General features: G+C 44.9%; 1 non-coding gene and 1 pseudogene across 1 annotated transcript; one reads left to right on the top strand and one right to left on the bottom strand.

Moving 5' to 3' along the window:
* Positions 1-2,527: 2,527 nt before the first annotated feature.
* On the top strand, positions 2,528-2,688 carry LOC113835716. Its single transcript, XR_003485402.1, has one exon. It is a non-coding gene; the product is annotated as a U1 spliceosomal RNA (small nuclear RNA).
* A 1,335-nt stretch (positions 2,689-4,023) lies between these two features.
* Positions 4,024-4,166, bottom strand: LOC113835717 (annotated as a pseudogene).
* Positions 4,167-8,131: the final 3,965 nt, after the last annotated feature.

Raw genomic sequence — 8,131 nt, 5'->3', positions numbered from 1 at the left:
GCCCCTGCCTCCTGAGTGATAGAATTAAAGGCGTGTGCCACCATTTCCTGGAAATTTTTTAACTTACTTTTAATATGCTTTTGATTTACAAAATTAGATTTAGTTCTGTAAGGAGCTTGTAACCAGGCAGGCAAAGGCCTGGCTGAAGAAAGATTAAAAGAAAGGGAGCATAGGCCCACTATGTGGCCATTGTAGTTAAGAGTGGGGATGTGTAGAGCGTGGCAAAGTGCGATTAGCAAGATTTAGCAAACTATTTAAGGACCAGCTCAGAACTAGAATTTTAGAGTGTACCATGACTCTATGCTCTGGAGCTCTCCTCTGATAACCTGAAACAACCAGTCCATCAAGCTGAGTGCCGCCCATTCTGAACCCGATACCATGACATGGGCCCTCAGGAGATTCCACAGTCTGAATCCAGAGGAACAGAAGTCATGAGCCGGAACTTGTGGGCTACTGCAGGAGAGGTACCCCCAACTGTGAGCCTATTGTCTGTGGTTCTTAGGATTGTTTGCTTATGCTTGTGTGTTACTTTGACATAAGTGTGAAGTAAAACTTATATACTCAAACCAGCTCGCTGAGTTTTGTCATTCCTCCCAGGTCAAAACCTGGTAAGGGCTCCAGACTAGTTCAGTACTCACCTTCCCAGGGTTAACAGCTTTGACTTCTAAGTGTAATTTTCCCCACGTTCCCTCCTTATTCAGTGATATCTGATCTTTAGCATTAATGAATTAATTATCTATTTCTTTGCCAGGGTCCAGCCTATATCAGTCCCATGATACAGAGCCATCTATTCCGGACTGATGTCTTAGGGACTGCTATAGGCAGCCAAACAGCTCCGGGTCCAACCCTGAGTGGGGGAGTGTGGATGAGGGAAGTCCCAGCTACCCAGCAGCGTCAAGGACGAGACAGAACATCTTGTCATCTCAGGAGGGCTCTCAGTCAGTACAGGAGACCACGATTTATTCCAGCATCATCTTAAATAACTCTCCAAAAGCGGCGGGGGTGGGGTTGGGGGTGATGGGGTGGGAGGTACTGGCAGAAGACATCTATTTTCATGTATATAGGACTGACTAGGAAACATTTCCTTTAATCCTAGAGATAGTCCTAAAGTGCACGTACTCAAGCCCTTAGACATTCCACAAGGGCACGTTCCACCAGCCTTCTGGCACACCCCACTGGTCCCCAGGCACATCTCACTAGCCCTCAGGATGGGTGTGTGTCCACCCAGGGCCTAGGTCTATTGTTACACAAGTAGGAGCCATACTTCACCTTGGACAGGCCATCCGGAGGTAACCAGCCCACATCTAAAAGACAATAGATTCGAGCTCCTGGAATTGAGCTGAGGTCTACTCCTAAATATTACATTCAGGCCCTGACATAACTATATATCAAATTATCTCAAAATTTAGTGACTTGGAAAACTGCATTTTTTTTTTTTCTTCTCCACGGTGTCTGGGACTCAGAAATCTATGGGTAGCTTTTCCAGGAATTGGTCAGGGTGGCCTCCCAGAAGGCTCAGGGTCTCCCAGAAGGCTGCCACCAAAATAGCAGCTAGCACCCCAGTCATCTTTAGGCTGGACCAAGGGGGACTATGGTTCCAAACTCCCTCACATTACTGTTGACAGTTGTTGCTGCTGTAGTTATTGTTCATTGCAGCCAAAGTTACCCTTGAAAATTATTCTCCTGCTTCCTCCTCCCAAGTGCTGGGATTACAGGTACATACCACCATACCCAATAGTTACTAAATTTTGGAGGAGGTCTCAATATGAGAGCCATCTCTGTAGCTAACTACATCAATAGATGTCTCCAACCTTCTTTTATCCTGGTTCTTTAACCAAAGAAATGCAGACAGGTGTCTGGGCAAAAATCAAAAGGGACAAGTGGAGTGTTGTTGTCTTACTTAGGGCTTCTATTGCTTTGAAGAGACATCATGACCACCACAACTCCTAAAAAGGAAAACATTTTATTGGGGTGTCTTTCATTTTCAGAGGTTTAGTCCATTATCATCGTGGTGCACCATGGGGGCATGCAGGCAGACATGGTGCTGGGGAACAGGCAACAGGAAGTAATCTGAGGCCCTGGGTGTGGCTTGAACATATATAGAACCCAAAGCCCATCTTCACAGTGACACACCTCTTCCAATAAGGCCATTATCTATTCCAACAAAGTCACACCTCCTGATAGTGTCACTCCCTGTGAGCTTATAAGGGCCAACTTCATTCAAACTACCACAGTTGTTTTGAGTCAAATTCTTAACTATCCTTTATGGCTTATGTGCAAAGCTACCAAGGTCACAATGACAACAGCAGACTCTTCATAGTTTTACTATTTGGCTTATTGCTGTCTCCTTATTTACCTCCAGAGGAGTAAGAGAACTAACCTCTGGCTCACTCATGACCCAAATGTGATTTTACTTCTTAGGTCTGACCAAGGCCTGGGACTTTAGTTCTATTCAGTACTATAATATTATCTATTGATTTCTGGATAAAATTATTCTACTTCTCTGCTGTTAAGAAAAGATAAATTCGACCTTCCATGGGAGGGGAGGTACCATGATCACGAAGGAGGTTTTTCCCAGGGCGAGGCTTATGCATTTCACTCTGGATGTGCTAACCTCTTCGATTTCCCCAAATGTAGGAAACTCAACTAATAAATTTAATAAAAAATTCTGATTTGTAGTGTTTAGAAATTTCTATGGTGTAAATTCTCAACCATGGCTGAATTAGCACTATCATGTCATTGAGAAGGTAAACACAAATGTGCTACCCAACCTGAGAGCACAGCAGAGATCTGCTCCTTTGTTATCTCATCTCCACCCCAGGATCATGCTAATTTACAGTAAAGAACACTGAAGACAATGGGGTGCCACTGACAGCCTTTGAATTTCAGCATTGGCTTTATCTTCAGCGGAACTGTGGCATTGCTTCAGTAATGGTTCATCCTCTTGCTTCAAGGCAATGGTAAACTCACCTGCACCTTTTAGGCACCTGGGGGATTTTAAGAATTATCAGTGCTCGGGTTTGAAACCCCAGAGATAATCATTCAAGCATCAGAGATTGGGAACTTTTGAAAGCAGATAATTTTTAATGGTTTGAATAGGAATGGTCCCCACAGGCTGATATATGTGAATGCATCATCATTAGGGAGTGGCACTACTTGCAGGGATTAGGAAGTGTGGCCTCATTGGAGGAAGTGTGTCACTAGGGGTGAGAGTTGTCATTTCAAATGCTCAAGCCAGACCTAGTGTCTCTCTCTGCCTGCTGCCTGTTGATCTGGATGTACAACTCTAAGCTACCTCTCCAACACTATGTCTGCCTGCACACTCCCATGTCCCGACACAATGATAATGGATTAAACCCCTGAAACTGTAAGCCCCCCATTAGATGTTTTCCCTCCTAAGAGTTGCCGTGGTCACAATGTCTCTTCACAGTAATAGAATACTGACTAAGACAGCAACCAAGTAAAACCATCTCCTACTTATGTAGTCTGTGGGTGGTGACGGTATTTTCACTTTTGGCATGGTGAAGAAAAGTGAACCTGCGTGGCCACTGGCGAAGAGAAGAGGTGAGAGGCCAGGCTAGACCTGGTGAAAGGTCAAGCTGAGGGAAAGTGTACTCTGCCTCATGCATGCATCCAGAAAAGAAGCATAAATATTTTTTGAGTCCTTAAAAGGCACCAGTTCTCCTCCTCCTCCTCTTCCTCCTCTTCCTCCTCCTATTCCTCCTCCTCTTCCTCTTCCTGCTCCTCTTCCTCTTCCTGCTCCTCCTTCCTACTTTCTTCCCCTGGACTTCTTCCTATAGCCCAGACTGGGCTTCAACTCTAGATCCTCCTGCCTCCACCTCCAAATGCTGGAATTACAGATATGTGATTTTTCTTTGGTTGGGGGATTTAAATGAGTGTGGGACACTCTGAATTCCTAGGAAGTTGTCTGCTGTATTCTGAATTGAGAGGAGCTGGCATTATCATTGTGACATCTAGTTCAACTTTCCCCATCCATATTAGATTCGCACCTCTTTTCTTTTAACCAGAGGGGATCAAAAAACTCAGTCACACTACCACAGCTTGTGCAGTTCAATTTCTCAAGTCTGGGGAAATCGCAGGGGTCTGCACATCCCAAGTGCAATGGACAAGCCATGCTCTGGGAAAACCACCTGCAAAATCATTTTTTATTTTTATAGCATTAAATTAATTCCTGAAATAACTGGTATTTAGAATTTTACCAATTGATAAAATTGCCACTTTACAATTGAATCATTTTTATGCAAAACATTTCATAGAACAATCCATATGTCAGTCAGTCCCCAAGTCCACAGATGACAGAATCAGGACCACAAGGATCTGCTGAGTACAGGCTGTGGTCAGCCACACAGAAGGGCAGTACGAGTCAGACTCAGTTTCTTGATCTATAAAAACAAGGACAGAGGACAAGAGGACTTTGGTATCATTGACTTTAGGGCAGTGGTAGTGTACACCTTTAATCAAAGCACTCAGGAGGCAGAGGCAGTGGAACTCTGTGAGTTTGAGACTAGCCTGGTCTACAGAGGATGTTCCAGGATAGTCAAGGTTGTAACACAGAGGAAACCCTGCCTCAGAACACACACACACACACACACACACACACACACACACACACACACACACACACACACAAAGCATCATGAAATGGAAAACACAGGGGTATCAATGAACTGAAATCTCATCTAGTTTGGTGGGCACTGCCAAATTCAAAAGTTAAAAAAAAAAAAAAAAAAGCAACTGGGGCAGGGGAGTTTCTATTCCCTCTAGGTGAGAAGTTACAAGTGAGTTTGACCTCATGTGTCACCTGTGGGACAACAGTGACCTCCTTGCATTGTGCTGAGAAGGTTTCTCAGACTGGATCCATCTTGCTCAGGGTTCAGAGCACAAGACTCGATTGGCTGACACACAATGGTCTTGGAAAGAAGTAAGAAGACACATGCCTGTGTCCCATCCTTCCCCCCAAGATTTTCACCCAGACCAGTGCCCCATTCATCTCTGATTAGTTCTTCTGATCGAGGCTCTGCATTCTGCTACTCTCTGCTGTAAAAACACGGCCAGGGCAGTGTTGGCTCTGAAGACAATTCAACAGCAAAGCACAACTAGTGAGTCTCCAGTAAGCAACTTCACTGCAGATGAGGTCTTTATAATGGTCAAATACCATGAGTGCATTGACCTAAATGTCTCATCTGTTTAAAGAAACTTGATATTGAATACTGTTTTGTCTAAGACAAACAATCAAAAAAAGCTTTTGATGTTTTTTACATTTCATCTAGCTCATTGGACATAGCCTCCAGTGTAAAAGAAAATGTAGCCTTCCTTTCTTCTACCTGCTTAGGTTTCAAAGATGGTGGCCTCTCTTTAGGCTATGTGACACCACAGCATGATCTGGAAAATAATTGAGTACTTTAGGAGTTAATCCAGCACAGACTTTGAAGCCGAAGCAATCCCATCACTAATAGCTACTTGGCAGAATGATCCTTCCTTCTGGCTCTTCAAATTGGATGTAGTAATTGCTCTGGAATTTAAAACGCATCTGGGGAATTCCTTGTTTTACATTTAGGGCACAAACAGCAAATGGCTTGGGTGTGTCGTTTGTGTGTGTGTGTGTGTGTGTGTGTGTGTGTGTGTGTGTGTGTGTGTGTGTGTGTGTGTCCATACATGTACCCAGTTTGGTGGCAGTGTCCTGAGAATCACTGTACGCATAAATATGACATCTTCTCACTGGAAACGTCTGAAAATCTTTTAACTTACCAGGTTATAACGGTATCAAAATCAATGAATTGATCATGCCATGTGTTGGCACACTTGTTTGTGAAATCAGTCACAAACTGACACGTCTGTGAAATCGATCATGCATTGGCACATGTGTCTATGTGTCTGTGAAATTGAAAGACCCCGGAGGCTCAGGGCCCCAGGATCTCAGCCCAAGAGACCACAGCCACCCCAATCACCAGGCAGAGTCAAAAGCTTGATGCAAACAGCAAAAGGCTTTATTGCAGTTGTTTAATGAGCTAACCCCATGTTAGCCCAGGCCTCTCACCCATCCACCATGACGGATGGCTAGGAAAGATGTGGCGAAGCCACGACATAGAGATCTTATAGGGCGGCATAAGGGAAGTGTCTAGGGGGGTACGCACAGGCTCAGGATTGGTGTGCCTCCAGGCTTGCCCTGTGCTGATTGGTCAACTGGTTGTTATGTCCCATAGGCCCTCCCAGGGCGGTTGCTATGCTCTGTGTGTCATTGCTGTGCACTTGTCTGTAAAGCACAACCAGAGCTGTAAAGCATAGCACCACTAACTAACTTCTGATTGGTTCCTTGCCACAAAGCAGGCATCTGACCTCCTAGTGACCAAGGCAAGGTCAGGCAAGCACACGCTAGGCTGTTATGGCTGCTGAAATGGAGAGTTGGTCCCTTCAAAATCAATCACATGCAGGCACACATGTCTGTGAAATTGATCACGTGTTGTGTTGGCACACATCTGTAAAACCAATCAATCATGCGTTGGCACACATATCTAGGTGTCTGTGACATCAATCACATGTAGGCACACAGGTCTGTGAAATCAGTCATACATTGGCACACATGTCTGTAAAACTGGTCACACATTGGCACATAAGTCTGCGGGAAGGAATCCTCCTGGGAAGCATTTCTCAGATGGGTGCTCTGTCCGCATGCGTTGCTGCTGTAGAGATGCCCACCTTCGTGTCTATTTGGGGGGTGTCATCACCGTTAGTAAAAGGTGTGGGGTTTGTTTCTTCACAGCCATGACTCAATTTCCTATGAATCTGAGTTGTTTTTCTTTCGCTCTCCCTCCTTTGGTGTCTGTTATCTTGATTAGACCATTAGATGGTTCTGTGGCTCTCCTCACGACCAAGACTACTACACGTAATTCCTGAGACTGGGGTTAGACATCAAGTCTTCTGCTCCCTCCTGTCCTCCCTAACTGCTTAGTTTTATGTAATAGCACCTGATACACAAAGAAGTCTGGGAGTCAACCTTTATAATGGTCATGTTTAGCTTACATTGGTGATTTTTATTCCTCGGCAACTGGGAATGGGTAGTATCACTGGGGTTTCCAGCTGCAGCAACTACTTACCAATCACCATAAATCCATGAACTGTCAAACATCCCAATATCTTAATTTATTGAAATACTGAAAGAAATTGAGTCAGTAAACTAGTCCCCAACTAGGAATGAGTCTCTGCTTGTGGTGATAATTTCAAGAATTGGTGAAGAAACCAAAAAAAAAAAAAAAAAAAAAAAATCACTACTCACTTATGGAAAGAAGAAACTGGAAAGCAGAGGCCTTGCTGTGAGTTAGCTGAACTTGAGCTGGGGAAGGACTAATGAGCAAGAGACAACAATGTCCCGTGTCCTACCATGTCCTCTGCAAGTTCAGAGGCAAAGGTGAGTCCAGGGATGCGTTAGGGAGTCAAGACTTGAGGTGACTGAACCAAGCTGAAGGAGAAAGTCTGTGACGACAGAAGGGGAATGTACAGGCATTGACAGAGAGACCTGAAGGCAAAGCCATGGAGGGAGGGGCAGTGAGGTCAGGGAGGAAGCCATCCTGCCTGAGGCAGGTGGTGGGACAACAGAGACTCATGTAAACTTGATATGTACAGCCAAATTACTGGGGGCCTTTAAGGCTACACAGAGAAGCTCAGAGTTAATGTGACACAGGATCAGGAGCTGCTGAGGGATTTTGACAGAGGGAGTGACTTTATTGCAGTAACATTTCCAGACTCCATTTGGCAGTGAAATATAGGATGAAGGATGACCCAGCACCAGGCTGTTCACGATTGGTGAGGTGAAATGGGTTTTCTGGCTATGGTGGGAGCTATGAGGGAGGAGTAAGAAATGCTCCAAGGTAAGGTCAGTCTTGGTGCCCAGCTAGATGCGTGTGGGAGGGGGAGGGCGGGTTAGTAAGGACAGAACATGGATGGAGGAATTGATGGCAAAACAGTGGAGCTGAAGAAATATCTGTCTTTGCAGAGGGTAAGTTTGCAATGACGTGAGCAGCGTGAGGGAGACATTGTAGAAGGCCAGTGTCAGGAAAGTGCTTTTCAAAGCCAAGAGTCCCTTTAGTCTCAGTAACCAGGCCAGCAGTGTTGG

The sequence above is a fragment of the Cricetulus griseus genome, chromosome 5, assembly GCF_003668045.3.
Source record: "Cricetulus griseus strain 17A/GY chromosome 5, alternate assembly CriGri-PICRH-1.0, whole genome shotgun sequence".
Lineage (NCBI taxonomy): Eukaryota > Metazoa > Chordata > Mammalia > Rodentia > Cricetidae > Cricetulus > Cricetulus griseus.
Note: the sequence above shows the minus strand (reverse complement) of the source record. Positions and strands in the feature narration are given on the sequence as shown.